Here is a 23,134-nt window from a genome sequence, read left to right on the forward strand (position 1 = left end):
CCATCAGGGTTTTGTGCAGTAGCAAGAACCATCAGCGTGGCTTGATCTAGAATCTCATTGCAACATGTGCCATTGACAATGTTTCAGGAGCTCTCTGCATGGCATTCACACTGTGGGAACAAGAGCATTGGTAAGATATAACCAGGAAGACTAAAAGAACTCTGCGTGTCACCGGTGTTTCCAAAGTGGATCTTCAAGCCACTGATAGCAGGACTGGGATGAACATTAAGTGGTGATCACTTCCCTCTGCCCCAAAGCAAGATCAAGCATGCCTGAACCAGTCCTATAGCTCTCAATTTAACTTGCCCTTGGAGCATCCAAGGCTCATAAAATTCTGAAGGCCCCTTCCAACCCAACTACTCTATGATTCTGTAATTTGTTGTTCCCAGTTGTGCCAAGTCCCTAACTCAGTTTCCCCACCTGTAAAAGGAGGAACAACCAGAACAAGTGGATCCATTGCTGGGATATTGGAAAGAAAGGAATGTGGAGAGGAACCTTTGGCTGATGGTTGACGATCTGCAAGCATCTGGTGAAAAGCAAGAACCATGGAGTATTGTGTGGGTATGGATGTTCACAGCTGCTGAGACCTCACCTGGAGTATTGCGTGCAGTTCTGGTGTCCTCAACATAAAAAGGACATGGAACTGTTGGAACAAGTCCAGAGGAGGCCATGAGGATGATCAGGGGCTGGAGCACCTCTGTATGAAGACAGGCTGAGAAAGTTGGGGCTGTTCAGCCTGGAGAAAAGAAGGCTGCGTGGAGACCTCAGAGCAGCCTTCCAGTATCTGAAGGGGGGCTATGGGGATGCTGGGGAGGGACTCATCATTAGGGACTGTAGTGACAGGACAAGGGGTAACGGGTTCAAACTTAAACAGGGGAAGTTTAGACTGGATACAAGGAAGAAGTTCTTTACTGTGAGGGTGGTGAGGCACTGGAATGGGTTGCCCAGGGAGGTTGTGAATGCTCCATCCCTGTCAGTGTTCAAGGCCAGGTTGGAGAGAGCCTTGGGTGACATGGTTTAGTGTGAGGTGTCCCAGGAGGGGACACCTCACACTCTGGATGATCTTAAGGTCCTTTCCAACCCTAACTATTCTATGATTCTATGATTCTATAGTAGCTCAGATAGTGCTGTTAGTGTCTTACGCAAGATGACCCAGGTGTGTATACGTGAGCATGTTTGGTTCTTCTTGTGCTCCTCCGAGCATAACATGGGCACTGGCCTTGCAAAGGAGTTCCCAGGGCAAAGTCTGGGACCAGATTTCCAAGCTCCTTTTAACTGCAGTTTATAGCAAGTTTGCTCTTTCATTCTACTGGGTATGGAAAAGTGTGGGGATCACAGCAAGAAACTTCCTAGACAAGGTAGATGGGGCAGCATCCTACTGCAGTATGTGGAGTGGTAAGAAGGTATTGCTGACACTCGAGTGAGCACATGACTGTGAGTACACTCATAAGGGTGTTCTAAACAGGGCAGCATTTTTATGGCACTAACTGTGATACCCTCAAGCTTTGAACTCTGCTGCTTTGGAAGACATCCTGAGCCCCAAAGCTGGTCCAGGTGAGTCTAGGTGCCTGGTTAAGGTCAAATCAATACTTTGCCTGAATCAACAGTTCTCAATCCTGTGCAAAATCATGCCATCAGTTTGGGCTTGAATGTTCATATTGCACCAGTGCAGGCCTCAGGCAGGCTCTGTGTGCAGCATCCATCTCAGAGACCCTCACAGATCTCTGCCAGCCCCTCCTGACCACTGCAGAAAGACATTGCCCATGATCTACAGGGTCTTGGAGATTCTCCAGTGCCCCAAATTAAACATTGTGGCTTATCCCTGTGGAAGCAAGCATTTTCCTTGCTTCCCACAGGCACTATTTCCTACCCAGCCACATGAGAGATGGGGATACGGGCACCATCTCTCCAGTAGGACCTGTCAGCTTGAGCCAGTGCCTCAATGACTATGTTAGATGTAACTCAAAGCAAGAAGAGAGCCTGTCTGGAGACAGGAGGTGGTGAAGGTGACAAAGTGGACTGTGGTTCATGGAGCCTTTCAGGTACTAGGGCTCATTCAGAGGCACAAACCTATTCTGGCTGGCTGAAATCCCCATCTGATGCACTGCACCTCCACTGGGAAACATGGGGAGCCACAAAGAAAGGCTGAAAACCAGGCCCTTAAACCCAGATGCTCTCCTGCATGGTAACCAGCATTCAAACACAGATCCCAGAAACCAGAAGTGACTCCAATTTGCAAAGGAGTGAGGAAAAAAAAGAGGAGACAAGTAGGAACTGGATGATCTTAAGGTCCTTTCCAACCCAAACCATTCCATGATTCCATGATTCTATGATTGTGACTCATATTTGGACAATAGTTTTGGCACTTGCCAGAAGATCAGAGCAAACCCAGATGAAGTTGGTTTGTATCCTGTACCTTATTATGTACCTAATTTAGCTCTTAAGTCACTACTTAGAACACGAAACCTGTGACACTCAATCATAGAATAGTTAGGGTTGGAAAGGACCTTAAGATCACCTAGTTCCAACCATCTTACAGCCCTTGATGGAATAGTCAAGGCTCAGGATAGCCTCTGAGCATCACTGTCCATTTTAGCTCTGTTTCAACCATCTCACAGCCCTTGATGGAATAGTCAAGGCTCAGGATAGCCTCTGAGCATCACTGTGCATTTTAGCTCTGTTTCATTCCTGTTAGCTGAGAACTACGATGCAAATGTCTCTCGGAGACCAGTGATCAGCCATACAGCTTCTGTTCTTGCCAGATGCACAAGCCCAGCTTCCCATTGGTAGCAATTGCTGGAAACTAGGACCTCATGATTTATCCAAGGCTTTTAAGAGCTCGCTACCTGCTGCTCTTCTGGCACGGAAACACAAAGTTTAGCTCTCAAACCTGCCTTGAGAAGTTCTGTGCAATCCAATCAGCCAGTGAATTTCTTTCGGATGATGGCACACTGATCCTGGCGTAATCCAATGTTTCATAAACGTCTTAGAAGATTAAGGCATCGCTCTCTGCCCAAATGACAGAGGAGATTCACATCTCTGCAGAGCAAACACTGGCAAGAGACTTGCATAAGAGCCAGCAATATTGTTAGAATTCTCCTCTGTGCTTCTTTGCAAGGGCAATTACATAATGGAAGCCTTCATCTATCAAAAGCAATCCTTTTAATGAAGTGATGCTCTGGAGTAAGTGCACAAGCACACATCCAATGGGAAGGTGGGGAAGATAACAGGATTCCGTCTCCTGACTGGCCTGGAAAGAGGATTTTAAACACTCAATGACTCATCCCTGCTCCCTATTTTTCTTTGTTAACTTCTAGCTCCTGTTTGAAGGTGGGCACCAAGACTCTTTGACTCATGAATCATGGTCCCCAGCATGCAAGGCACTGTGCTTACACAGTCACACATGCCCCATCCCTCTTTATAAAGGACAAGGACTGCACCTGCAAAGGAGAAGGGGTCAGAGCAAGACTGAGGCTGAAAGACCTGGGGCTGCAGAGCTGCCAAAGAAAACCTCACCTGATGCTTAGAAGAACTAAGATACCATCCTGCTCAGGCAGGCTCCCTTAGGGACAAGGGAGCAGCAGCTCTGCTGTTCCCTCTGCCATAGAGTCCCCAGGTTATCCTAAGCTGTGACAGATCTGCAAATCAGGGCAATTACTGCCTGAGTCTTCAAGTCAGTGCAGGCAGGAGTGAGTGCCTGCACATGAGCTTGTCATCTTGATTCTGTAGCATCTATGGGAAGCCATTGTCCTAGTCATGTCTGTTTCCGTCAACTGCCTATGAAGGGTGAATCTGTCACAATCTGCAGCACCCCAGCTGCATCTCTGCATCAGTTTGGTGAATAGATAGAGGAATGGGCACCATTGGCATCACCTCCTGATCAGCACAGAGCTACAGACAGCAGCTGTCTCAGGAAAAATCACACCAAGAGCCACATACACATCCTGAAGGACCATGTCCTGCTATAAAACCATCAAATGTGCAAATTAACCTGTTTAAAAAAGATCATAGAATCATAGAGTCACAGAATGGTTTGGGTTGGAAGGGACCTTAAAGCTCATCCAGTTCCAGGCCCCTGCCATGGGCAGGGACACCTTCCACTAGAGCAGCTTGCTCCAAGCCCCTGTGTCCAACCTGGCCTTGAGCACTGCCAGGGATGGGGCAGCCACAGCTTCTGTGGGCACCCTGTGCCAGCGCCTCAGCACCCTCGCAGGGGAGAGCTTCTGCCTAACAGCTCATCTCAGTCTCCCCTCTTTCAATTTAAAACCATTGCCCCTTGTCCTATAGCTACATATTCTACTTCTCCAGGTTTTCTGCAGCCCCTTCAGGCACTGGAGCTGCTCTAAGGTCTCCCCTTCAGGAGCCTTCTCTTCTCCAGGGTGACCCAGCCCAGCTCTCTCAGCGTGGCTCCAAAGCAGAGCTGTTCCAGCCCTCCCAGCACCTTTGTGACCTGCTCTGGCCTCGCTCCAACAAGATCTCTGCTCTCTAACAAGAGCCCCTGGGGGACCCTGGCCTCTGACACATTGTGCTGCCTCACAGGAAAGCCATGGGATCTCTTGCCCTCACCGTGGCTTTCCGTGGAGTTGATGGCTCAGGTTAGGACACATACATTGCCCTCAAGGGAGATAAGGCCAAATTGTGCAGGGGCCCATCTGGGTCTGGGACAGGCCTCACATCTCTGCTCCTTTTATTGCCTCTGAGGGTGCATCTGCAAGAGGAAAATAAGGGACAGAAAGCATTTAACACACACAATGTCCTCTAAAGCAGCTGAGGAAGGGATGTAATTCTCTGGAGTGCCTTCCCTCAGCAGCAGACACCTTCCTACCACTGCTAATGAAACAGCAGGAAACAGCATTTTCCTGCTCAGCCCTGGCAAGCAGACAGCACAAGGGGAGGGGGTTTTTGGCAGAGCTCCTTAGGAGAGCAGAAGGTAACGTGGTAATTGGAAGAAGGCAAATGGGAAGCAAAGAGAAGGAGGCCACACAGCAAGGTCGCTGGGGAGGAGCTCAGAGTCTGCAAGAAAGCTTGGGACAGAGCTGGAAAGGGAAGGGAAGAAAGCACCAGGAGGAATGATGGAACAAGGGAGAAATGGGACAGGGATGGAGGGGCAGGAGGTGGGTATCCCCAGAGAGGACCTGCTTGTGGCTGGGCCTCCTAAAGGGACACAGCAAAAGGCTGAAACCAGATGGATTTTGTTCAAATCTTTCTCTCTGAAAAGATCCCCCCTTACATTCAGGCTGATCCATTTGTGATCTACAAGTCCCATGTTCTCCTTCACTGCCATTTCCCTATCTTCAATTTAACTCCCTTAGGTTCCAAGGCTGAAGAAATGCAATGTCCCCACCGCCATGACCTATCCAACTGCAATACTTCCCACCAGCAAATACATTCCTGTCCGTGCATCTGCAGCTGAATGCCATGAATGGCAAAAGGAGCTGATATAACCAATGCAGACACGTACCAAGGCTGGAGGACACTGCTGTGGTCCTCCCTCCCTCTACCAGTATGACCCAGGCTCAAAGACATCCTCCTGCAATGGCAGGTTTGGTGCTGTATCAGCTTGTCCAGGACTCCCAGGGAAGGGAACTACAAGCCCAAGAAGATACAGGAGAGGATGTAGCAAACCCTTGCAAATCATTCACTGCAGTGGACAAGCTGTCCTTTGAGAAGTGGAACAATGAAACCTGTGGGGTTTAGAGACTGGTATGAGTTTTAGAGATTTCTGCTGCTGGGTCATACATAGTGTACTCATAGCATTGCATTTCCATTAGCAGAGGCACTGAAAGAGACTTTTAGTCTATCCAGCAACCAAAAGTGGTAGGAATGTTTTCACAGCCCAGAAAGCCAACAGTATCCTGGGCTGCATCCAAAGGAGCGTGACCAGCAGGTCCAAGGAGGTGATCCTGCCCCTCTACTCTGCTCTTGTGAGACCTCACCTGGAGTATTGTGTGCAGTTCTGGTGTCCTCAACATAAAAAGGACATGGAACTGTTGAACAAGGCCAGAGGAGGCCACGAGAATGATCCGGGGCTGGAGCACCTCCCGTATGAAGACAGGCTGAGAAAGTTGGGGCTGTTCAGCCTGGAGAAGAGAAGCTGCGTGGAGACCTCAGAGCAGCCTTCCAGTATCTGAAGGGGGCTATAGGGATGCTGGGGAGGGACTCTTCATCAAGGACTGTAGTGATAGGACAAGGGGCAATGGGTTAAAACTTAAACAGGGGAAGTTTAGATTGGATGTAAGGAGGAAGTTCTTTACTGTGAGGGAGGTGAGGCACTGGAATGGGTTGCCCAAGGAAGTTGTGAATGCTCCATCCCTGGCAGTGTTCAAGGCCAGGTTGGACAGAGCCTTGGGTGACATGGTCTAGTGTGAGGTGACCCTGCCCATGGCAGGGGGTTGGAACTGGATGATCTTTCTAACCTTTCTAACCAAAACCATTCTATGATTCTATGAGGCTATGAATGGCACTTAAAGAAGAGAAAGTTCGGGTATAAGCTGTTGATTCTGTACTCAAAGAACAGGCCTGCTCTAGAAATCACTTTCAAATACTCTAGGATGAGGTGAAAAAAGACCTGAAGATCAATTACGCTTTGCAAATGATCCCCTGTGATGGAGTTTCCATGAGACCTGGTAGGTAACACACAGGTTATGGTGGGAACAAGGGGTATGCCTCCAACCTCTGAGTCTCAGCAGGGCAAACGTGATGCTGGGACAGTGAAAATGCCAGAGCCTGGCACCAGGTGGGAGGAAGAATAGAAGGAAAACTGCTGATGCTGCAGCAAGAGGATTGAAAAGCTGAAGTGACTGAAAGCAGGTCACTTCCAGAGGGCTTGCAAACTGCCTTCAAATTATCCGTTCAGATGAGCGTTAGATAAGCAGAGAGGCTCTGTGGGCCTTCAGGGCAATCCAGACAAGGGGGTGATTCAGCAGCTGGGTGATGACTAAAACACTGAGGCAAGAGGGGATAAATCACTGCTCAAACACAAGACTCAGCTGGGGCTGAGGGAACCCAGGTGGCTGAGCTGGGGCAGGGGCAGGGCCGTCACCAAGGCTGGGCTATTTGGGGAAGCTGGTTTCAAGAAGGGGTTGTTTGGGTTTGGGTTTGTCTTTCAGCCAGGTTCCTATGCAAATCCCCTTATGCAATCACTGCATGTCTGTAACTCTCCCCCTGCCCAACAATTCTCACCCCACCGAGGCAGGGTTTTCACAGGTCCAAAGAAAGGTTTTTCCTACACATGCTGTGAAAACCTCTGGGTGAGCAGAGTGAGGTGTTTGAGACCAAAGGGTTTGACCAGTGTTATGGGGTCATACTCCCCCTGTCCCCTCCATAATACAAGGGAGAGGACCAGTCTCAGTGTAAAAGCTGGAGGATGCCCATAGAATCATGCGATGGTTTGGGTTGGAAAGGACCTTAAGGTCATCCAGTTCCAACCCCTGCCATGGGCAGGGATGCCACACACATCCTCAAACACCCGTCAGATTGTGGAGATGAACAGGAGGTGCGGAGCATTCCCATCTGACGGGGACCACCTCTGCCACCCGCAGCAAGGATGGCCCTGCTCTGAGACCCGGGTGAACACAGTGGGGCTATGTACAGAGGAGGGACTTGGAGGGCACCACACGTGGTCTGGCCCAGGACTGGCATATGAGACATCTTTGCTGGTGACAGGGACAGTGGGATTAAGTGCACTCTCTCAATGTTTGCCGATGACACCAAATTGCGATGTTACTGTGGCTGCCCCATCCCTGGCAGTGTTCAAGGCCAGGTTGGACACAGGCTTGGAGCAAGCTGCTCTAGTGGAAGGTGTCCCTGCCCGTGGCAGGGGTTGGAACTGGAAGAGCTTAAAGTCCCTTCCAATCCAAACCAGTCTATAAGACAGCATGGCTGCAGACCAAGAGGGCTGGGAGACAGGATCTGGCTCTGCCAGTGCAGAAGTACAAGCTCTTATGCCTCCAGTTCTAAAAACTAAGATACAGCTCTGCAGTCCTCTGCAGGAGGCGGGGGGGGGTGTGTTGCCATCACAAGCCTACACCTGTGACCCTTGGAAAGGGAAAGCACACGGTTTCTCCTACGGCCTGCAGTGAGTGCTGCCCCATAAATCAGCTGCTGGCGATTCAAAGTATATCAGCGTGGTTAATGGAGAACACTGAAGTCATCGCTTCCCCTTTTCTTTCCTTTCCTCTCCTTGTCAAAACAAAGATCTTCTCTTCCTTTGCTATCTGACAAACACAGAATAATTTAGGTCAGAAAGGACCCCTGGGCAGCTCCAGTCCAGTTTCCTGCTCTAAGAAGGGTTACCTTCAACACTGGATCAGGATCTTACCCTGCTGACGTCTGCGTGTCTCCAGGTTTGCAGAAAGCATTCTCCCTGTGTACCTGTCCCAGTGTTTGCCCATTCTCCTTCGCTGTGCAGGACACATAAATGAAGCATTCTGGCTGGTGTGAATGGGGATGTTTTGTGTGGAGGTAGCAGAAGGAACAAATGGCAGGGCAAGGGCTACATAAATGATGCCTGCTGATGGTACCTAGCAGAGCAAGTCAGCAAGATCCCAGCACATCCCCATGCACCAGCTCAGCGCTGCCCAGATAGGAGGCAAAGGTCAGTGAGTAAATCCCGGTGACTCACAGACATGTGACAGGATGGAGGGATTCAGCATCCATTGTCCTCCATGGCTTTGAAGGGAAGCCCAGCCAGACAACTTTGACGCAAGGGTTTTGGTGCTGACATGATGGGTCCACATTTATTGCTGCTCGTGGGTATGAAGGTCTGAATGCAGCGAGTGACAACAGGGTTTCTTTTGGTTTTGGTTTAACATTTAATCAACGTCCCCCTACAAAGCCTCACTTCATGCATTACTTCATTGTCCCAGCATCATTTCCTACAGCCACAACCTGGCCTTGTTGCCTCATCCTTTCACAAGGCCCCTTGGAGAAGAGACTGACCTGGCTTCTCTATAACCTCCCCTTAAGCAGCAGAACTCAACAGTTGCATTCCCCTGAGCATCTTCTTTCCCAGGCCGGTCAAACCCAGCTCCCTCAGCCTTTTCTTACGTGTCTTGTGCTCTCCACTGGACCTTATCCACTTTGTTGGTCTCTTCCTTGCACTGGGGGCACCTAAAATTGAACACAGAGGGGAACCATCACATACCTCAACCTGCTGCCTATGCAAGCAACCTACAAGGCACATACAGGATGACACCACCTCCCACTAAATACAGTAGTGGGTGAATCAAATTCTTCTCAGCAGAGCCTTATAGTGCTGCTCTCCGTCCCTGCACGGTGTCTTCAGACACCTCATCTGAGAGGGAGCCAGCAGATACCTCTTGTTACTTGCCACATATCACAAGCAGCTCTTGCACCTTTGGCAGCAAATCCTTAAGTACTTACTGGTATGAACTACCATTCCCTGCTCCACTTTGTGTGTTTGCTCTGCCCTGCCTGATAAATGGGCTCCTACATCTTCGTGTTGCTGAGCAAAAACTGATCAGGAGCAAACCTAAGTGAAACAAACAATAGATGGTCCCTGCAGGTTTGGAGATAAAAGAGGGCTTTTAAATCATGAAGAAAACATGTTTTGGGGTATTTTTCTCATTCCAAAGCAGGAGCCCAGATCAGCTTTTAGTTATTTCTCATCCCTACAGCCTCCATTGGCAAGTTATTGCCCTGGCTGAACTGAGCCCATTGTGGTCCACAAGCAGGAGGCTGCAAGAGAGGAGGTCTGGGTTCACTTCTGAAGCCTATCCCGGTCCTGCTGTGGGAAGCACAGCTCAGCCCTGCTCTTGATGGGCCACGTTTGCAGTTGTGGAGGCTCTGAGCAGGGTTTTCATGCAGCACGCATCACTGCTGCTGTGGTTTCCACTGCACTTACCATTACGGCACCAAAATGCTCCCTTGTCTTATGGAAGTGTGAGGAAGTTCAGTCGGTGTTTGCTTAGCGCTGCATGGATGTGAGCAGAGGCAAAAGGTTTCCTGCCCGTTCTTCCTCCTCACTGTGCAGATGTGATTCCCTCCTGATGTTTGTTCAGGTCCCTGTGCTTGCCTTTGCTTCCTCCCCTTGCACACAAAGTCCCAGGGCACAGCCTCTCCACCCAGCACAGCAGCAACCTTCTCATGGGATAAAACAGGGCTCTTGAAACACTTCTTTGTCACATCTCGCTTCTGTGTCCCTGAGCTCCTCTATGGACAAGATGAGAAACATCCTTGCTCCCCACACTGAACTGGCCATCAGCCCCTGGGAGTGAAAAGTGCTCAACCCAGTTCTTGATGCCTTCCTTAGAGCACACTTGTGCAAGCAGCACAATGCCCCTTTGGCTGAGACACTTGGGGATGTTGGAAGTGGTGACGTACCCCCACACACCACAGTGACACCGCAACAGGGTGCAGTTCATCCCCTGCCACTGGCTCTGTGCACCCTCTGCAATGCAGCAGCCTTTCTCCTGCAGGTGGCCAGCCAAGAGCTAATTCAAAAGCACAAAGCCAAGCCAGGACCTGCCTCTGGCAGGGACATCCCATTCGTCTCAGCTATGGTCCCTCTGGGGTTTTCTACCTCCATGCTGAGGATTGCCTGCATCCATCAAGCATCTCCTGATTCCTCAAAGTGCATCAGGAAGATGCTGTGTCCTGCAGGTCCCTTCTGCTGCCTGGGCATATATCAGGGTATAACAGCTTGTAGGAGCAACAGACAGACAAAGTGTGGTCAAGCTGCTCTCTCCTGCAGCCCCATGAGGCTGGGTACATCAGGAACTCTGGTTTTGCGGCCATGTCCTATGCTAGGCAGCCCTTCACTTCTTCACACCACATCCTGATCTCCCAAGCTTCATGTTTCTCTTTGCTCTCACCCTTTCTCTAGCCACAGGCTATACAGAGCACAAGCTGCTCTGCTCCTCACTGCCTCTCCAGAGAGCTGTGGCCATTCCTCCAAGCCAACACCACCACAGTGGCAAACATTGTGGTTTTAATGAGCCCCGTGGGCAACAGCCACTGTGAATGCAGCAAAGCAGCATCACGGGTCTGAATTACTGTCTGAGGAGTGAAGAGATCCCATTTGATATGACCCAGTCTTTGCCCTGCTCCATCCCTTTTCACTGCCTGGAGCAGAGCTGCTGTGATGGATCTGTCCCCAGGAGCAAGAGGCAGGTTAGCTCTGCATTAGCTCTGCAATCCCACACAGCCCAGTGCCTGCAAACCCCACATTATTAAGTTAAAGCAGTGATGCTGAGAGTTGAGCCCCTCTCTGAGGCTTTCTGGGTTGCTGTGGGGCAGGGGTGCCCTACGAGCAGAGGGGGAGCAGGGATATGAAACCAGCAGCATCACTTCAGGAGAAGCACATCTGGCTGGAGGAGGGCAGAGGGGACACATAAATGCACTGGATTCCAGCTAAAGGCTGACTTCAGTGAACAGTGTTTGACTTGATGCCAACCCCAGAACAGGCAGATGTTGAGGGGAAAAAGCAACTCAACAACAAAAGCTCCATGTGAAGCATTCCCGTAGGCTCAGGGGGAAGTTTCATGAGGCTTTGACCCACAGGATTCTTCTAAACCTTCTCCTTTAACACAGCCAAAAAGAGGGCAGACAGGAGATGGGAATCTCAGCAGCTGAGGGACATTCACTCAGCCAAGCTCTTGGGATCACCCAGCCCAGAGGCTCTTTTTATTCCAGAGCTCAGGCAAAGCTCCTGCTGTTGCCAAACTTTCCATCTTTGACAGAGCACAGCATCACATCAAGGAGAATGAATGCAGAATGTACCCACCTCTCATAAGCACAGAGCGGCCTTCCCGGTATCATGGCCCAAACCACACCATGGTCACACCACTGAGACAAGCAACAAATCAGGCTCCTGCTTTTGCTGTTGGAACAAGTCCAGAGGAGGCCACGAGGATGATCGGGGCTGGAGCACCTCCTGTGTGAAGACAGGCTGAGAACATTGGGGCTGTTCAGCCTGGAGAAGAGAAGGCTGCATGGAGACCTCAGAGCAGCTTCCAGTATCTGAAGGGGGCTATAGGGATGCTGGGGAGGGACTCTTCATCAGGGACTGTAGTGACAGGACAAGGGGTGATGGGTTCAAACTGAAACAGGGGAAGTTTAGGTTGGATATAAGGAAGAAGTTCTTTAATGTGAGGGTGCTGAGGCACTGGAATGGGTTGCTCAAGGAAGTTGTGAATGCTCCATGCCTGGCAGTGTTCAAGGCCAGGCTGGAGAGAGCCTTGGGTGACATGGTTTAGTGTGAGGTGTCCCTGCCCATGGGAGGGTTGGAACTGGATGATCTTAAGGTCTTTTAAGAGGAAAAGTTTCTGCAACACACCAAGGTGCCGGCCATCACTTGCCAGTTAGCATGGGAGTGGTTGCCATGGCACTGAGAGGTAGGAAGATATCTGGGCTGATGAGGGTTAAGCATCAGCTTCCAAGGACCCCTCTCTCCTCGCACCAAGCACCTCTCTGGCATTCTCTGCTGTAGGAGTGCACATCCAAGTGACACAGGAGCAGCTCAGGATCACAGGGGTGAGCTGAGCACAATTTCCCTGAAAGCTTTTGTTGTGTGTTGCTGAGACACTGCACATCTACAGGTGTCCCTCCTTTCAAGCATCTCTTTTGCTGGTGGGTTTGTGGCCAACTCGAAGTCCAGGCTTAAGGATGGTCCATATCCACATAATTATGTCCACATGAAATCCTCCCCATGTTTGCTCACAGAAGAAGCAGAGATTGTGTAAGCAATGCTGCAGAGCACCTTGCTCCTCATCTGATGGGCCCACAAAGCTCCTTGAATGACTGGCTAAGAGGGACCAGTGGCCATGTGCTGTTTCACAGTCAGGGGTTGAAGGCACATGGGTGTAAAGCACTATGCAACCTGCCCTCTTGCAAAACCCAGCACTTGCCTTTACCAAGTCCACAGTTTCCTTTTGAGCAATAATTCTGCTGTGTTGATTTGGCAATGTCCAGCAATGGAAATGTGCACCAGCTGCTCCATGTGCATGGTCACCCGTTAAAGGCAGGAGGGCATCTCACTGAGTCTGAATGTATCCAGCCTCTGCCTCAGGTCCCTGGATGAGGTTTGGTTTTCTCAGCATGCCTGAAGTGCTGGTGAACACCTCTTTGCATCAACCTCATCCAGGCCATCTCCTTCACTTCTGCATTTCACTGCTTTGGGCACAGCACTGTCTGATCATGCCCAGTGACTAAGAAAAGCCTGTTCCCTGCTCTGATCCCCTTGATTTCCATCAAGGCCACATGTTCATAGAATCACAGAATGGTTTGGGTTGGAAAGGACCTGAAGATCATCCAGTTCCAACCCCCCTGCCATGGGCAGGGACACCTCACACTAAACCGTGACACCCAAGGCTCTGTCCAACCTGGCCTTGAACACTGCCAGGGATGGAGCACTCAAAACCTCCCTGGCCAACCCATTCCAGTGCCTCACCATCCTCACAGTAAAGCACTTCTTCGTTATATCCAACATGAACTTCCCCTGTTTCAGTTCGAACCCATCACCCCTTGTCCTGTCACTACAGCCCCTGATATTACACAAGATCTTCTCAGATGTTCAGAAAGGACTGGGAAAGGCCAAATCAGCATCGTGCCTCTGCCAGGCAGGTTTCTCTAGAAGAAACCATAGTGGGGGTGCAGGATGGACACACGGGTCCTGTGGGTGCTAACATCTGGGTGTGTTTTTATTACGACTCAACATCATGAGCTGTCAGTCTCAGCGACCCAAACACATACGTTGTGACACAGAGAGTGCCAGCAGCCTGGGATCTCAGTTCCAGTCATCCTGCCTTCTTGCTGGCCCATGGGCAGAGGCAGGTAATCTGTCCCCAGAGTATCCCATCCTTCCAGAGAGAGACTCTTCAGCCTGGAGACAGACATTTTCCTTGCATTCAGGTCCAGCATGCAGCTTGTTCTCCCTAGGAGCATCACATCCCTGGGGAGACACTGTGGGTATCTGCAGCTCCCCATGCGGGAGGTGCATGTGGGGATTAAGCTTGGGTCTGCCCTGTCCTTAAGCCCAAAACCCAGGCAAGCAGACTATTGAATCCCTTTGATAACCCCCCCACAAGCACTGATAAACCCAAGCCCCATTAAGAGCCTTTTGCATGACCTCAGTGACCCACCAGCAGGACCTTACCCAGGTTCCACCTCACGCATCTCCATCCCCATTTCATCTCTGCCGTGGTTCTCTCACCAGTGCTGCTCTCTGATTGAAGCCGAGCCTCCTCCACAGTGCTCAGCGCTGCCACAGAAGCCACTCAGCCTTTGAGCTGCCTTTGATATCCCAGCTCCTGCCAAGCAGGACACTGCAGGATCCTGAGCAATGGAGGAGCCGCAGGGATGCTCCATGCGATACCTGAAGGGAAGACAGCACGTGAGAGTTGATGGGCTCACAACGAACCAGCTGCTGGCATGCACCCCAAGCCCAAGGCACCCCAGGCCACCCCCTCCTACCCTCCTGATACCATCACACCCCTCCGTGCTTAATTAAAAGAGGATTAAAGAAGGATGTGGGCGACGGCTGAGGTCAGGGGGGGGCCTTGCAAGCCTATGCCAAGCCCCGCGGCTGCTGCTGGGACAGTGGGATCTCTGCTGGTGATGCCAACGTCTCCCAGCACTAAGGCAGGTCTAATCCGAGAGCCAGGCAATGCATCCGGGCTGCTTGTGTCCTGCAGTGCTGCTCCATAGGGAGAGCTGCAGGGGCAACGTCTCCCAGCACTAAGGCAGGTCTAATCCGAGAGCCAGGCAATGCATCCGGGCTGCTTGTGTCCTCAGGGTATAGGAGCCTGCAGGGAAACGCTGATGCTGCTGGTAAGACAAGCAATGGTTATGGTATTCCTGACGGCCCTTCCCAGGGCTTGTGTTTGGCTCTGCCTCCTTCCAGAGCTCACAGCTTTATCCCACATGAGCCATGTGCAACTGTCTCAGCCCTGGTACTGAGATTCAGCTCATTCAAGCAGCTCTGTCACAGCAGTACAGACCATTCCAGTCTGCTCCGTGGTTCCCAAAATAGGAATGTTTCACCAAGGTAGAGCCTAGAGGCTTTCTCCAGCCAGACAGATGCCAAGCAGGCAGGTCCTTCCCAGATCCAGCCTCACAGAAAGCCCTGCGGATGTGGATGAGGCACAGTGACAAGGAGTCCCCCATTTACCTGGCTGGAGGAGCCATGGTCATAGGTGGATGGAAGTCATCACACAGGGCTATCCCTGGGATTAAAGCCTCAGGATCAGCGGGATTCACCTTCAGCGGGATGCTTATTCACAAGAATGGCTTTAACCTGACAGAGGGGAGACTGAGATGAGCTCTTAGGCAGAAGCTCTTCCCTGTGAGGGTGCTGAGGCGCTGGCACAGGGTGCCCAGAGAAGCTGTGGCTGCTCCATCGCTGGCAGCATTCAAGGCCAGGTTGGACGCAGGGCCTTGGAGCAAGCTGCTCTAGTGGAAGGTGTCCCTGCCCGTGGCAGGGGTTGGAACATTAAGGTTCCTTCCAACTCAAATGAGTCTGGGATTCTACATGAATGTGGTTAAACCCCAGCTGACTCTGAGGCTGTTCCTCCCCTGTGCAGAGGTCTCCAGAGCAGAGTCAATCATAGAATCACAGAAGGGTTTGGGTTGGAAAGGACCTTAAGATCATCCAGTTCCAACCCCCCTGCCATGGGCAGGGACACCTCACACTAAACCATGTCACCCAAGGATCTGTCCAACCTGGCTTTGAACACTGCCAGGGATGGAGCATTCACAACCTCCTTGGGCAACCCATTCCAGTGCCTCACCAAATGGCATAGGTGGGTAGCTCCTACACAGAGAAAAGCAGAGGACAAAGCTCAGCAGGAGGGATAGGGACAAATGAAAGGCCTGGAAAGCTGGAATTTGCTAGCACAGCAACAAGGGCATGAGTTTGCATCCGAAACCCACTCCTGAGCGATGGGACACAATGTGTGGTGGTGGAAGTGATGCCTTGTGCTGATGGATGGACTGTACTGCACCAATGCTCCAGTTGGCTTGTATTGCTGCATGGAAAACTGACCTGCAGAACACATTTGCTCCATCCTCAGCAGCTTCATGGCCAATCCAAGCCTGTACCATGGGGCCAATCCCTGCAGGGAGGACAAGTGAGTCCATGTAAGTGCTCCCCATTTTATCCAAATCCATCCCTAAAGCATTTCAGGCCAGCCCCAAACCCACCTCTTTTGGAGTTGCTTGGCCATACCAAGCCTGAAGAGCTCAAAGAAGTTCCTCATGGTCTTTTTAGCTATAAATTCATTGCCTTCCCCTTCACAACCCCCTCAGAGCTGCTCCGCACAGGATCTGACCTCTTTTCCAGGTATTTCTCCCTGCTCCCAGTTTAATTGCTGCTGTCTCGTAACCAACCCATCATCCTGTCACCCAGCCTTGGAAAGTTCTCTTCTTCCTTACCTTGCACTTGCCAGGCTGATTCATCCACTGTGTGCCTCGGGCAACCCACACAGCCACCGATGATTGAGTTACTGAGCAATTAAGCAAAGCCTTAAATCTCTGCAGCACTTAACATGTATTGACTAATTAATCCAAGCACCAAGCTGAGGTAGGTTGGTTCAGTCTTGCCCACGGCTGCCTCGCGGGTCAAAGGCAGAGGCAATAGGAGCTCCACCATCAAGGGACCATGCAGCACTGCCCCTCCGTGTTGTAGGACCCACTGCCACTTGGTCACTGGGCCCAAGGACTCATATCCTCAACCCAAGACTCCTTTAAAGCTTGTCCCTGATGGGCTTTGCTCCTGCATCTCTCAAGCCCTGCATGGTGGCTTCATTCCCTGGCTCCACCACCACCAGCGCGGCACATCCAGCAGCTGAAGCCAACTCGCTGTAGCAAGCAGTGAGCTGCCTGAGGCTCTGCCAGGCTCAAAACCTTCCCTGGGGTACTGCTGGTAGACACCTATGAGCACCGTGAACGCAGGAGAACCAACCTGGCCCTCAGGTGACAGGAGAGCACAGCGAAGCTGCCCTAAGGCAGTGTGAGCAGCAGGTCAGGGAAGGGATTCTTCCCTTCTACTCTGCTATTGTGAGACCCCATCTGGAGAACTGTGTTCAGATCTGGGGCCAACAACATAGGAAAGACCCATGGAGCTGCTGGAGCGAGCCCAGAGGAGGCCACAAAGGTGCTCCTGCTCTGCAGCCAGGCTGAGAGAGCTGGGCTGGCTCAGCCTGGAGAAGGCTCCTGAAGGGGAGACCTTAGAGCAGCTCCAGTGCCTGAAGGGGCTGCAGGAAACCTGGAGAGGGGCTTTGGACAAGGGCCTGGAGGGACAGGCCAAGGGGAATGGCTTTAACCTGCCTGAGGGGAGACTGAGATGAGCTCTTAGGCAGAAGCTCTTCACTATGAGGGTGGTGGGACACTGAAACAGGGTGCCCAGAGAAGCTGTGGCTGCCCCATCCCTGGCAGTGTTCAAGGCCAGGTTGGATACAGGGGTTTGGAGCAACCTGCTCTAGTGGAAGGTGTCCCTGCCTGTGGCAGGGGGTTGGAGCTGGAGGAGCTTTAAGGTCCCTTCCAACACAAACCAGTCTGGGATTCTATCATTCTATTAAGTCTGTTCATACAGGCTGCCTCAGCCCCATCAAAACCCATGTCCCAGTCTTGCTGTCAGTTGGGAGTGAGTCCAGGTATGGGAGGCAGAGAACCCATTCCACACAGGAGTTTTGTGCAGATGAGAAGGATAGGGAGATGCAGGAATGCACCCAAGCTCATGCAGAAGTCAGTACCTCTGTGAGTCCCAGCCCAGCCCTGGCCTTCAGGAGAAGGAAAGGGATGTTTGCTGTAACTAAAGCTATGGGTAGAGACTGGGTTCCCAGCCACGAGCCCTGGGGCTGATCCTGAGCAAATCATCTAACTTTTCCCTCCAACACAGTCATTTTTCACCTAGCCAAGACTAAAGGAAAACACCTCATCCTTGTGCCACACAAAAGCCAAGGCCATGCCATGGTCCTCTTGCATCATAAGAGTACAGCATCCCCCAGTACAAGGACAGAGACCCCAGAGGTCCATGATGCTGTTTGTCTCCCTGCCATCAAAAGGTTTCGGCCCATCTGAACCCTCCAAGCATCTCAAGCCCTTTCCCTGCCTCCCTGTCACCCACAGTGACAATTCCACCTCTCTGACAGGCAGGTGATGAGGTTTGAGCCATGCTTGATGTGAAGGACCTGGCAGCAGAAAGGCACTTTGTCAACCAGAAGCAACCAGGCAGAAGAGAGCTTAATGTGAACAACCTTGCTCAGCACAGCCAGGACCAGGGGAGTGAGGATCTGCTCACACCATGTGGAGTCTGTACCAGCAAGGTACCAGACTGAGTCAAAAAGCATCAGTGTGCACATTGTAAAGGCATCCCTGCTGCTTGCAATGGTACCCTTCACGTGCCCTCCATCCCACGCTGCTGAGGACGGGGCTCCTGCTACCCTGTGGATACACCATTTGCTCTCTTGTTAACGTGCCCCTAACACCAAACACAGAATAGGAACTCCCTTTCCTGCTGAAATTCACCCCAGCAAACCCTGAGCAGAGGAACTGACGGACCGACACTTTGGGTCAGAAACCATCAGAGAGATGAGGATGGAATTTTCTCCCTTCTGTTTTTTTTCCTTGCCTGGATATGTGCTGATCTCATTCATCTGGGGAAAAGCACGGGGTGTTCTCATCCAGGCTCTACCTGGCAAGCTGCACACACTGTGACAGAGGCAGCGAACTTCCAAGCAGCCTCTGCAGTAGCTGCTGCCGGGCTCCTCGGGGTTTGTCTCCTGAGCCAGAGGCCGTCCTCTTCACCTGGCATTCCTGAGAGAGATGAAGGGTAAGTGAGCACATCAGCTCCATGCACCGCAAGCATCCTCCATCCCCTGCTTTCAGCCATGGCAGAATCCGCTCAGGTTGGGATTTGCTGGTACAATCTCTGCAGGGTTTTCATCAGCCCCCGCCGCTCCCTTAATTGCAAAGGGAGAAAGGAAGCAAATGTGCTGCATGGAGGAGCTGTGGTACCCGGCACGGCTCAGCAAGCACTGCCGGGGAAACCAACAGGGAACATGAAACGCTCCTGATGCTATTTTAGACCCTGGCAGAAAACGCGAGCTAGCAACACTGAATCGACAGGGCTGCACCAAGCCCAGAGCAGCCACAGAGCCACGATCCCGTAGCACAGGGCTCCCACATGACACAGGGGATGCTCTGTCAGTCGCTTGGGTTGTTGATGTATTTACTAACTGCGATGCTGCTCTGATATGTCAGCCTGGGTGCCCCGGGGTCCCTCAGGCGCCTGCGTTCCAGCCCTGGGGACTCCAGCTCCGATCCACAGGCCGGGGTTAACCATGAATCGCAGCTAAGCTGTCCAAAGGGATCCGCGCTGCCACCAACGTGAGTGCTCGGCGCCGGTGGAAGGTGCATGTCTGTATCCGAGGGGGGAATGCAGCTGGAATGCACCCCTGCTCTGCCGGCTCCCTCTGGAGCATCCTTGCCTTGCTTGCCTGGGGAAGAGGGAATGCTGCAGGGTTGCTGCAGCCGGTGGGGGATGCTAAAGGCAGGATGTGAGATTAAAGGTGGTGTCTTTATAAAGATATCGCTGCAACCTTTAGCTTAAGGATAATGAATATCACAAGTCTGGCTGCTGCAGGAAGTGTCCCTTTTGTGTATCAGGCTGTCTAGAGCAAGGAGAGCGATGATGCGGATCCGCGCTGCAGCTCGTTTTGGTCGGGTTAATTTGGGAAGAGGATGTTTGCTGGCAGCTAAAGGAGGGGGTGAAAATGCAGAACTATCAGACCTGGCTGATGTTTGGTAATGGTTTAACCATCTCAAAGCAGGAGAATGTGGTTTGGCACTGTTTACCTGCTGAGAGAGTGAGGAGGGGAAAGACTTCAGCTTAGAGGGCTCCTCTTACTGAAAAGAAACCCGTATTTTTAATGGTTGCGCCTGCTGTGCAAAGCCCAGACACCACGGTGATGGGCACTGCTGAAACAGGCTGCCTTGCCTGCCATAGGAATGCCAGGCCTTCCCAAAAACACTGTTTGTGCAAGGAAAACGGCTCATTGCAGGGGAGTTTTAATGCTCTGGGTTTGTGTGTGGGTTCATGTGTGTGGGTTCGGGAGGAGGAGGTTTGAGCTGCTTGTTGTACCCCGAATCTGACTCTGCAGCCCTGGTGTTACTGTAGCTGTGGTGGTGGGTTTTACGCAGGGCTGTGATTTAACAGGAGAGCCCTGGATGGGTTTAACGTGATGACGGCTCCTGGTGCTGAGGGTGCTCACAGTCTTGGGCATCTCATTGCTAAAAGGGGAGCCTGTTTCTCAAAAGCTGGTGTCAAATGCCCAGTGCTACCAGGGGAACTCCTGCGTGCACGCAGCAAGGACACGAGATCTGCGCTGATGTGTAACTCTAACTGGGGTGACGTAGTGAAAGTGCCACAGAGAGACTCGGCGGTGCTGATGTGGGCAGGATGGAGATTGGGAAGGAGGGCAAAGAGCAGCAAATCCTCCTGGAGAGGAGGCGACCAGGGATCAGCAGGGAGAGATGGCATTTGTGGGTGCTGTGATGGTTAGTGGGTTATTGAGGGGGCAAGGGTATAAGTATGTACGTGATGCAGGGACTGATCCCTACACTGACTCCCCGCTGCCTGTGCTCACCAGTGAGTGCACAAAGCCACAAATGGAGTAACTTACAAGAAAAGGGACCTTGCTCCTTCCCCACTTCTCTATTAAACTTCACATTGCAGCTCTGCTTCACATCTCCTCCCAGAGGGAAAAGAGCAATCCCAAAGGAGGCTGGTTCTTTAACAGCAGCAGCACAAGGAACCTAAAGCACAACCTTCCTCCTGAAAAACTACTCTGTTCTAATTCCCTGCTTCAGGACTGGTTGTAACCAAACTACTCAGCAGTGTAAGGGCACTTCCCCTGCACATGGATTGCTGCTTCATTCCCTTTCACTCCAGTTTTTGCACTAGATTTATGGTCTGTATTACTCTGTTGAATGCTGTCGAGGACAAAGGGCCCCCTGTACCAAGCAAATGAAACCATGCCTATGAGCCCTCACCCTGCGAAAGCACAGGGACTGACTGCTGCAGGCGCTGGTGGCAGTCATGCTGATGTCTCTAATCTTGAGGGTTATAGAACTGAGCATAGACCAACACTGCTATTGTCACAAAGGCCTGGTGGTAGAAGAGCAAGAACAGTGCATGAGGCAAGACTTACAGCTCTATGGCTTGCAGGAGAGCTTCCAGCTGTTTTCTACCTTCAGCCTTCACCTGAGGTGGAAAAGGAGACAGTGAGGGATGTCCCTTGTTCATAGTTTGTCAAGCAGGGGTTGGAAGGATGCTCCAGGTAACACATGGCCATTCCTGTCGCTTATTTCCTTCAGCACCTAATGCTGATTCATGATCTGGATCCCCAGGAATGCCTTCATCCACCATCTGAAGCATGGTCACTGCTTTGCCTGGCAGGGATCAGAAACCTGGTTAGAACCTGCTGTTGAAATGGGTGCAGCATTTTAACCCTTCCACCTTCCCAGCAAACTGACTTGTGTGCAGTTCTGGCATCCTCAACATAAGAAGGACATGGAGCAAGTCCAGATGAGGCCATGAGGATGATCAGGTGCTGGAGCACCTCCTGTATGGAGACAGGCTGGGAACATTGGGGCTGTTCAACCTGGAGAAGAGAAGCTGATGGAGACATCACAGATGATGTTAAGGTCCTTTGCAACCCAAACCATCCTATGTTCCTATGAGTCTATGATCATGGCTGAGCTGCTCTCCTGGCCTGACATCCCCAGGGTGCTTCTCTCTGCCATGCAGTCCTGTGTCAGTGCTGTAAGATGGATCCAGACCCAAAACTAGGTGAGGGCAAACACCCCAGAGCAAAGGGGATTAGATCACACACAGAGCACATGGCTGTAGGCAGATGTTGAAGCAACCACCTAGCCCGCAGCTCCAGCACAGACCTGAACAGCAGCCAGAGCCTTTTTTATGGGAAAGCACCCTTCTTGAGCAATTTTTCCAGCACTTCCCACGCAAACAGGTTTTCCTTGAGCACGGCACAGCAGCAGTCACCACCTCATGCCAGCTTTTGTCTTTCCTAATTGTAAGGAGCAGAAGGGCTCTCACGTATCACTCATTGTTTCCATGCTGGTCTGAGCAGTGTGTCCTCATGGATAGAGGAAAGAGCCAGCACTAAACCCTTTCATGGGGCCAGTTCTGCTGAAGTCAGACAAGATCCAGCCTTTCCGTGCAGAAATCTGAGGCCTTCAACCTGTCACATCGATCATAGAATCACAGAATGGTTTGGGCTGGAAAGGACCTTAAGATCATCCAGTTCCAACCCCCTGCCATGGGCAGGGACACCTCACACCAGACCATGTCGGACCATGTCCAACCTGGCCTTATGTATCCAGGAGAGAATGGGAAACAAAAGCAGCGCTGCCTCTGCCACTACTCTGCTCCTTGGTACCCACACACTGACCTGATTTGAAGAGCAGGGAGGGGGAAGGCATTTATCCATGAGGATCTAACAAAAATCTCCTGTGTTATCTCATTCAGTAGAAGATTGGGATTCCAGTTCTCACTTCATCTTGATCCCACTGAGAAGTCCACTAATTTTAACCTGTCAAAAAAAGGACTGGGGGAGATAAAACCTGAGCCCCAAACAAGCAAAAATATCCAGCAGAAATTGTTGATTTTCCTTTATTTGTACCACGATGCATTAAATAATGCTCAGAAGTGGCAAATGCCCAGGGAAAACTGTTTCATCACACAAGGGAGAAAGCAGCAAACCCTACAGTCATGTGAGGGTGGATGGAGCCCTGTCCCTGTGCAGTGCTGGAGGCAGACTGAGTAACCTTCTGTCTTCCCTGTACCTGTCCTGTCAGACCTATTTCAGGGTATTTGAGATCATCCTTAGCTAACTGTCAGGCACGGGAGCAGCTTCTGGCTGGGATCACAACTGTGTCATTAGCTGGGGGCTCCTGTATGATTCCTGGGTTCAGGAACATCAAGCAAATACCTGTTAGGAGACGGACTGAGCCAGGTTCTGCTCAGTTTGTGGTCCATCCACTGCCAAAGGATTCACTGTGCTTTGGAAAGGAGGAGGGGGAGTTTCGGATAACAATTCTCACATGCACAAACCATCAGAGAAAACAATGATAAAGACATAGGAAAAAACAC

General features: G+C 51.4%; 1 protein-coding gene and 1 long non-coding RNA gene across 4 annotated transcripts in view; one reads left to right on the forward strand and one right to left on the reverse strand.

The window, feature by feature from the left end:
- LOC134167854 (uncharacterized) overlaps window positions 1–23,134 on the reverse strand; it is a 1,192,997-nt gene that overhangs the window by 1,112,543 nt on the left and 57,320 nt on the right. Inside the window, exon 2 of one of the 2 annotated variants that reach the window (XR_009966301.1) lies at window positions 4,093–4,234. This is a non-coding gene — a long non-coding RNA (uncharacterized LOC134167854). The remainder of the gene's footprint in view (window positions 1–4,092; window positions 4,235–23,134) is intronic. The other variant, XR_009966302.1, reaches the window with a different exon arrangement.
- The window catches only part of SLC45A4 (solute carrier family 45 member 4), an 87,054-nt gene continuing 82,396 nt past the window's right edge, over window positions 18,477–23,134 (forward strand). Inside the window, exon 1 of one of the 2 annotated variants that reach the window (XM_062626945.1) lies at window positions 18,477–18,790. The gene's annotated coding sequence lies outside the window, so the exon portion shown is untranslated. Of the gene's footprint in view, window positions 18,791–19,040; window positions 19,372–23,134 lie in introns of those variants that run through there. The other variant, XM_062626944.1, reaches the window with a different exon arrangement.

The sequence above is a fragment of the Pezoporus occidentalis genome, unplaced genomic scaffold (genome assembly GCF_034315485.1).
Source record: "Pezoporus occidentalis ecotype Australia unplaced genomic scaffold, CSIRO_AGI_Poc_V1 ctg3, whole genome shotgun sequence".
Classification (NCBI taxonomy): domain Eukaryota; kingdom Metazoa; phylum Chordata; class Aves; order Psittaciformes; family Psittacidae; genus Pezoporus; species Pezoporus occidentalis.